The sequence below is a fragment of the Fukomys damarensis genome, unplaced genomic scaffold (assembly GCF_012274545.1).
Source record: "Fukomys damarensis isolate Sample0158 unplaced genomic scaffold, DMR_v1.0_HiC HiC_scaffold_2, whole genome shotgun sequence".
NCBI classification, from domain to species: Eukaryota; Metazoa; Chordata; class Mammalia; order Rodentia; family Bathyergidae; genus Fukomys; species Fukomys damarensis.
In genome coordinates, this window is record NW_022900914.1 from 32,935,142 (window position 1) to 32,944,942 (window position 9,801).

A 9,801-nucleotide genomic window follows, 5' to 3' on the forward strand; every position below is an offset into this window, starting at 1 on the left:
TTTTTTTTTTTTTTTTTTTGATACCAGGGATTGTACTCGGTTCCTTGCGCTTGCAAGGCAGGCCACTGAACCACTGAGCTAAATCCCCGGCCCATGACACTATATTTTTTATCTATATTCAGATTTCTCACAATGGTACTGCCTTCACTTTCTTTTAAGCAGCTACTACACACCAGAAAATGAGCTAAAATATCAGCTCTCTCTCTAAATGACAAATTTTTAGTATACATTATGTATATAATATATATAAATAACATTTTAAATATTAAGTTATTACTGTGCTTATTGCAAACATAGAGAGTTTATTCATTTCATCCTAGTATTAAAAAAATGGAGTGCTTCTACCTTTCTGGTAATAAAATTGCTAATTCATTTTTATCTAGTATGAGGGGAAAAAGCTTCTACACACTTAAATTTGACATTTTCCCTCATCCTATCTTTTTTTTGGGTACTGGGGATCAAACTCGGGTTCTTGCACTTGTGAGGGTGGCAGCACCACCAAGCTAAATCCCTGGCCCTTCCTAATCCTATCTTTAAATACTACAGTCATCTTATTCTTCCCAGTAGATGGGTACTTTACTTAGTAGAAGCCCTAAATTAAATTTCAGTCTTTGACATAAATCACTAAACAAAAATGTGCAATAATTTGTATATGTTCAGATGGTAACTATGGAGAGTATTTCTCACTAGCTATACTGTTTGCAAGGAGAGAGCATATGATTGGGTAGACAGAATTGTATCCAAAGTGCTTTTTAATATAGCAACCACTATGTATTCACTTGATACTTTGTTCTTTCTTGGCTTTCCACACATAAATACACACACAAAAGCAAATAAGCATTTCTTTAATTGCTTTGTACATACTCATAAACTACATTGCAGCTTAAATGTTATTATAGATAAATCTATCCTCTCAAAGTCAAGGCCTTCAGTATAGTCAAGTCAAAAGCATTCACCAAAAAAACCAAATCATCACACTTTGCAAATATGCTCCTAAAATAGTCAGTCTCCTTTTTGGCTGCTCTTACAAGCTCAGCCTTCATGACTGGCCCAGTTTGATCCTCACACACACTAGATTTAGAGCTATCTACAACATGGTAATTCTATGTAAGAAAATAATCCTATGCTTCTGTAAAGCTAACTAAAACAGTCAACAGTTCAGCAAATATATATTATATGGAGTTCTCTGCATTATAACCTCACTATATACTGAAAATAATGAAGTCATTGCTTACCCGTGGGGACTTTAAAGTTGAACAGAAATCTTTATTATTTACTGAATAGTTACTATGTACTGTACTAGTCATTTTATAAATGTTATCTCACTTAGTCATTCGAGCCTATAAAGTATTAATACCACCCACATCTAACACTACGTGGCTGAGCAATTGGCCCTAAACTGCACAGCTAAGAAGTAGCTCTTTTCTTTTCAAACCCAGGTTCCAAATTTTGTACCTTACAACATCAATAATCACCAAGTATATATGAGAGAAAGGAGTAAATAAATTAATACCAAATTAATATCAATAAGCTGGAGTCATTAAAAGTGATATCTTTGACAGTTTGTCAAAATACCAAAAAATGCATCTATATAAATATAAAAATATAAATATAATATAAATTTATATATATATATCATGATCTGTTATCTATAAAATATTGAGTTTGTTGGTACATTTTAGGTATACAGTACAGTTACATTCATTATTGGGATCTTGTACCTTTACATGACAGGTCTTGGTTCTCATTTTTTCCCCTTGTCCCTGCCCTCCCTTTACCCCCTCCTCCCCTCCCCGTTTACAAACACTTTATTTCCATTTTTTCATTTTCTCATATTTTTTTCTTTACCCTTATTACCTTTCCCCTACCCATCCCATCTTCCCTACACCTTTAGTCAATTATATCATTAGGCGCTTATGTACTATTATAGTTTTTCACACCAGAGAAACTATTCAGTATTTACACGTGTGACTTATTTATTTCACTTAGGAGTATATCCTCAAAATGTACCCATTTTCCTATGAATGAATCTAATTTCTCATTCTTTATGGCTGAGTAGTATTCCATTTTATAGAAAAGCCACATCTTCTTTATCCAGTTTCTAACGGATGGGCAAATGGGCTGTTTCCAAGTTTTAGCTATTACAAACTGTGCTGCTATAAACATAGGTGTGCATATATATCACTGTGGTATGATTCTTTTAATTCTTTTGGAAAGATGCCCAGCAGAGGGATGGCTGGGTCAAATGGCACTATCTATAAAATATATACACAGATACACTAGAAAGAAAACACCAACTTTGTCAAAAATGGGTATATTTCCTATACTTCCATCTAAATAACAAAAAAATTGCTATTGAGGGAAAGTTGAGCTTTCATATATAAATCAGAGAAAATGGTTTCCTAAGTACTATATCATCTTTTCCCTAACAGCCATTAAAAAAACAGATAAACAAAAAAGAACTCCTCTCACCTTCTTATCTTCCCTGTCTCACCTAACCTGTATGTGAAATAAGGAGAAGATAGTTGGATTTTGTATTAGTCAGAGTTCTCCAGAGAGGCAGAAGCCATAGGGTGGATGGATAGCCAGATGATGAGTTGATGGATGGATGGGTGAATAGATAGATAAGGAGGGAGGGAAGAAGGGAAAGGAGATGGGGGATATTGATTATAAAGGGAAAATAGGCTCGGTTATGGTAACTGAGAAGTCCCACATCAAGTGATCTGCAATTTTAAGACTCTGAGGTACTTCAGTGTGACTCAGTCCAAATCTGAAGGCCTCAGAACCAGGGCAGCTGATGATGTAATTCCAACTGAGGCAAATGGCCCAAGAACCTGGTAGGAGTACTGGTGTAAGTCCCGTAGTCCCATGATCAGCTATTTCATTATTTCCCAGTTAATCTAGATGGAAAACACTCAAATGTCAAAGTTCCTGGCTTATTTCCTGGAATGTGAATATAAAGTTGCACAACAAATTTAGAAATTGGCCATGTCCACAAATTGTGTTTGGTTTTTAAACATTTTAGTCACATCATACATTTATAGCTCAGTGAGTTTTCACAAAATGAATTTGCCCATGTCACTGCTACCAACATAAGAAATGGAACAGGGCTGGCGTCTAGGAAGCCCCTGAGGGTCCCTTCCTAAGCCACTGCCTTTCCCACAAAGCTTAGCATCACCCAAGTGTCTATCATATCAACCAATTTTTCCTGGTTTTTCATTCAATCAAATCCTACTAAATGTGCTTTTATTTTTCTATCTGATCGCCTTTGTTCTACATTATGCCCGAGATGAATCCACTTGTTTGTTTAGTTGTGATACTGTTTAATTGTGTTATATCATTATACGATAGAAATGAATCAAAATTTTTTCATCAATCATCATTAATCAATCACTAATTTGTGTGTTTTCCAGTTTGAGGGTACTTTAAACAGTACTGTTATGAATATTCTTATATACAAGCTATGGCTCATCTATGTATATATTTTTATTTAGTATACACTTAGAAGTGAATCTGCTAGGTTAGATATGATTAAATTTTACTGGGAACCTGTCAAATAGCTTCCAAAAGTGGTTATACTTGTTTGCACAGCCTCTGGCCATTGATGAGATTTTCAGCTGCTCTACATACTCCTTTGTTCTTGTTCTTGTTGTTTTTTTTCAGTGTTATACTTTTATGTAGATATAGATAACATTGGTTTGTATGTCTTTAAAAGCTCAAAGAAATGCTGTCATGTTGAAAATACTCTGCAACTGGTTTTTGAGATTTTTCTATGTTAATACAGAGTTTCAACTTATTCTTTTGTTGCTTTACAAAATTCCAGTTTTTGAAATCTGAATCCTGTTTGGAATCATTTAGACTGTTTCCATTTCTTCATGATTGTAAAAAATGATGCAAAACTATTATTTATGTTCTGCCCATATATGACGACTTATGCATTGAGTCATAGCATATGTGTACTTCAATTATACTAGATATTGACAAAACTGCTTTCCACAATGGCTATGCTATCTTGCACTGCCAAAAGCAGTTACCAAAGGTGCCCTTTATTCCAGATCCTTGTCAATAATTTGCATGGTTAAACATAACTTTGCCAATGAGATGAATATGTAATATTCTTAATAACTCCATTAAATCACACATGTTTTCTTTTGGACTATTAAGGACTAGATAATATTATTTGATACAAATAATTTTCAACTTGGACCAAATAATAGCATATCAAAACCTTCTATTTTATAAGTATTTCCTCATGAAAAGACTTTATGAACAAACTCCCAGTAGAATGGGAGCTATCAAAAAGAATCAATAACTGGCATCTAATCTTCTTAAAAAGCTTCTGCACTGCAAGAGAAACCACCAACAGAGCTAAGAGACAACCTACAATGTGGGAAAAAAAAATTTACCAGCTGTTCTTCAGACAAGGGTCTACTATATAGAATATATAAAGAACTCAAAAAAATCAGGGCCCCCAAATATAAAGACCCAATTCAAAAATGGGCACTTGAAATGAACAGACATTTCTCAGACAAAGAAGTAAAAGCAGCAAATAAATATATGAAAAAATGTTCCACATCACTGGTCATTTGAGAGATGCAGATGAAAACCATAGTGAGATTTCACCTCACTACAGAAAGAATGGCTGCTATCAAGAAATCAACCAATAACAAATGCTGGCAGGGTTGTGGGGAGATAGGAACCCTTCTTTGTCATTGGTGGGAGTGCAGACTGGTGCAACCACTGTGTAAATCAATATGGAGATACCTCAAACAACTAGGATTAGAGGTTCCATTTGACCCAGTTATACCTCTGCTGGGTATCTTCCCAAAAGAATTAAAAGAATCATAACACAGTGATATATTCTCACCCATGTTCATAGCAGCACAGTTTGTAATAGCTAAAACTTTGAAACAGCCCAACTGCCATCAACAGGAAACTGAAAAAGGTGGTTTTTTTTTAAATAAAATGGAGTACTACTCAGCCATAAAGAATGAGAAACTAGAGACATTTATAGCTAAGTGGAGGCACATTGAGGACATGCTCTTAAGTGAAATTAATAGGACACACATGTGTAAATACCAAATCGTTTCTCTGGTGTGATGAACTAAAAGTGTATATAAGGATCAAAATGTATAATTGATATTGTGTAATAGGAAGAAAAGGTCTAAAGGTGTAGGGGAAGTGGGAGGGGTAGAGGAAAGGCAAGAATGGAAAAGAAAAAATAAGAGAAAAGAAAAAAATGGAAACAAAGTCTTTGCAAATAGGGAAGGGTGGGGGTGGTGAAAGGAGGGCAGGGGAATGGGGAAAAAATAAGAACTAAGATACATCATGTAAAGGTACAAGATCCCAATGATGGATATAACTGTATAGTATGCCTAAATGTACCAATAAAGAATTTTTTAAAAAAATTGACAAGGAAAATATACACTATACAGAAATAGAATGAACACACCTGACCACTAATAATACATTTGTTTGGAAACAATATTTTTGAGCTAGTAGAGGTTTTAGTTTATTTGATTACAAGGCACTGATATTACTCAGATCTATTGCTTTGTATCTGAGATTTAAATGCAAGTGTAAAAATTAGAAATTGTTAATTCATTGAATTTTGAAAGGCATTAATATAGAAAATATTTTAAGAAGCACTTATTTTGTGAGCACAATCTGAGTTAGGAGCATATTGTAGTTGCAATTGAATCATAGAGCAGAGCATTCTCCTAATTGCCAGCCACAGAATTTCATCCTTATGTTACAGATAATAAAATGAGAAGATGCAAAAAAAAAAGTATTTCCTCATATTTTCTCTCAGGGCAAATATATATGGCATATACTCAGAGTGGGGGAACTTCCTGAACTTAGTAACTAATAGTATATGATCAGGGCCTGGCTGGTAGGAACAAACAAGATATCATAGTCAGAAGGTACCTTAGAAATCATCTACCCAACCATCTCATTTTACAGAAAAACATAGGAATTTTTAAAAATAAAATTTATTGTCATTTTATCCGATTCCTCCCCTTTTGCTACATTTACAGATGATAAAGCAAAAACCAGAGTTGGCCAGCATCCCTCAGTGAGGCCAGAGCCACGTCTCCCCATTCCACGGTCCCTGCCAGCAAAGGAATACTAGTTCATAATGTAATCCACAGTCCCCAAGTTCTGCCCTGCCCACTCCAACCACAGTGCAGTCCCTCAGAGCAGGCATCTTGATCATGGAAGATTTTAGCAGCCTTAGCACATTTCTCTATATATACATTTTTGCTGAATCAGAGTCTATCATTTTCCTAAAAAGGACCTGAGAAGCACAATATGTTTAAAGCAACGACTTGGGCTTGGCGAAAACAGAAAGAAAAAAATATTCCGAAAGCAGAGATGAGTAGAAAGGAAGAATATAGAAATGAGAGGGAGACTAAAATGCAGAGTTTATTCAATGATGAGTCTCTCAATCAGCAAGGGTTCATACTGAGCAATTCTTTGGGGAAGGCCAAGGTCTTGTATGTAGTTCAGGCTGGCCTTGAACTTACTACATAACCCAGACTGATCTTGAACTCATGGCAATTCTCCTTTCTCAGTCTTCCAAATGCTGGGATTACAGGTATGCACCACCACACCTGGTTTGAATATTTTTACAAGGCAGTTTATTGGTGTTTCATCCCGTGTCCAGAGGGATGATACAAAAATAAGTCTATATTTAGGGTTCTTTTTATTCAAGATATCACAATACAAAAGGGTTAAGAAGTACAGACCCTATAGCACAAAATCTATTTTTAAGTACCAATATAAAAGTTTAAAACCCAGATATACACCCAGTGTGGTAGCAAAAATATCAACCCATTCCATTTCAATGAGATTACACTGTTAAAACCTTCACTGCAGGGGCCAGGGATTTAGCTTAGTGGTACCATGCCAGCATCACAAGCACAAGATCCTGAGTTTGATCCCCAGTACGGGGGAAAAAAAAAAGCCTTCACTGTGGAGCTGGAGAGACATTTCTGTTCTGATTCTGAGGTCATATCCCTGAATGTGCTTTGTCTACCTCTACAGTTATTTCTGTTCACACCCCCATTCTGGTCAGCGTAGTCACTTTCTCACATTACTTGTTTGTTTGTTTTCTGGTACCAGGGATTGAAATCAGGACCTTGCACTTTTGAGGCAAGTGCGGCACCACTGAGCTAAAACCCTGGCCCTTTCACATTATTTGCAATATTGAATACATCAGTTACAGAAATGTCTGCCTCCTTCTCTGGACATTTTCAAAATTCTGTGGTGAAAGAACACAGACATTTGTGTCCAACTAAGTAAATGCTGTTTATGGATGTCTAGTGCTTTAGCTATCTGTTTCTAGCCATATTGTCTAAACCTGTGAAATGCAGAAATATTTGAATACAAGCTCCCTTGAAAGCAAGACTGTTTTGCAAATTGTTTTTTGCTGGCTACCACTCTTCTACAAAGTACTGTGGTCCTCCCAGTGGACTGGAGTAGCTGGTGAGTTATTCAGGTTGAGACATTCCCCAGGAGAGGGAGATTGGCAAGTCAGTATCTTGGAGGAGGGCCAGCCAAGCTGGAACTCAAAGCAGCTGAGGGTTGGCTTCATCTAAGCTCCCGTGTCAGGGTGAGTGGGAACCGAGTTCAAGTTGACAGGGGGTCAAGGAGCTGAGTTCAAGTTCTAGTAAGCACAGAGTATTTCAGGCTGAACAAATTGGGTTCCAGCCACCCAGCCAGAAATCAGCCTGAACATTAGTGGAACTAAGGGTACAGGCGGGCTAGGATTACCCATTACCCCACCATAAATCTACAGCTGGCTTTCAGGGATTAATCAACATGGATTTGGGCTGTCCGCCCATCCTGTTTAACAGTCACAGCCATGCCCTGAAGTGGACATTTTTTCATTTGTTTTTTTGTGTTTTATCCCATTTTTCCTAGTTTGTTCTTATTTTTATATTAGTATAAATACTGTTTCTAGTTTTCTTGTGGGTGTTCTTCTGTTCTGTTCTTGTATTTATTTCTTCCTTTCTCTCTTTCCCTCCTATTTTCCAGTTTTCCAAAGTTCACATAATCTTCTTTGTCCTCCATCCTTGTTTCTAATCACTTCCTCTTCTTCTTTTTCTCTTTTTCCCATAACCCCTTTAAAATTTACTCCCCTGAGGATAAAATCACCATATTGAGGACATGTTTACTGTATACAATTTTCTTGTTTGCTTTAGATTTTGTTATATAACCACAAAGCTAGTTCATATGGTTAAAGGTGGTAAATTAATAGTTACAACAGTTTGTGGTTTTCTAGATTGTTTGATACTATTGTTATTACTGATTATACTACTTTAGCCTAGCTTACATAACTGTTCAAATCACTTGTTTTTCCTGGTATGCCAAGACTGAGATTGCCCGAGGGGAATACACAAAACTATAGATCAGCACCAAAGAAGCAGGGGCTGGGCCAAGTAGGCAACGACTTCTCATCACCAATAAGTTGAAGATGTAGAATCTTGCAACAGATTCAAAACTCAAAAGCCAGCTACATCTGGAAGAAATCTCTGAGAAGTAGTTATTTCATAAGTGTTCTTAATACTCCCAATAAAGCAGCCTGCCATAAGCAATTTAGAAGCATCAACTCAGGAATTTTTAAAAAACAGAAAATGAGAAGACACTTAAGCAAGATGCAAGCCCCAGACTTCCAGATCACCAAAGGCAAACCCAGAGGGGAATGAGGAGGAACAATTTGAAAGCTGCCCACCTTGACTATTGGAAGGGGTCACAATGGAAGTATCAAAGCAGATCACTGAGGCTCTAGAAAAAAATCAAATTAAAAATAATCTCTCAGATGACTGCAGAGATGGTGACTGGTGGATTAACTAATGGTCAATTTGTAACAACCAGCTGAACTGTAACAGTGTGATCTGGGTGTGGAGGACCCACGTGTGGGTTGTTGTCTAAAAAGAGAACTGGAGGGGAAGATCTTGGCCTATTGATTTTCTAGAAGAAGCTTGCAGTGGATGGTTTTCCTGATGTAAACTAGGCCGTTCTCAGAGAAGGAGCTTAGGGCCTTGCTGTTGCTGGGAATGGCTGCTATTTTCATCAGGGGAACTCTGATTTTCACCATGAGCATCACTTCTGGGCTCCAATGTGGATCCCTCATCTTGGTGGCACAGATCCTTCATCTCACGAGCATAGGTTTTCTGGCTGCCACTACTGGCCTTTGAGCCTTTCAGGTGCAGATCCTCAATACTGACAAGCATGAGACACTGCTGTGGACTCTAGGCTGCTGGCTAGACTCGTGGAGGACATTGCCTTGGACTCTAAGCCTTTAGCTGGACTTGTGTGTGACATTGCTGGGCTCCATGCCCTCAGCAGGATTCTTTGGGCCCCTAGTATTCAGTTAATCTCTTGCACTCCTTTGCATTTAACTTTTTGCATAATTACCATAAAGCAATCCTATAAATTATGTATCCTGTAGTAAATATATTGCCTTGCTAAAACCCTGACTACAATGACCATAATGAAAGACATGGTTAATGACTACTCTCAAGATGATATAGATTTAAAAAAAAGGGAAGAGCTTACTTAGGAATATAATGAAAACCTTCAATGCCCAACATAGGAAAGAAATGAAATCTATGAAATAGAGTTTCTAATTGCTGACTTGATTTCTCCTCTTAGATGTCCAATGAGTAACTCCAATCTAAAGCGGCCATGAACCAAACTTGATTCCACGTGAATATGCTTCTTTCCCCTGTCTTCTCAGTAAACAGTCCCACAGCCAATCAGGTGCACAAGCCCTACTTCCTCATTCCTTTCTCT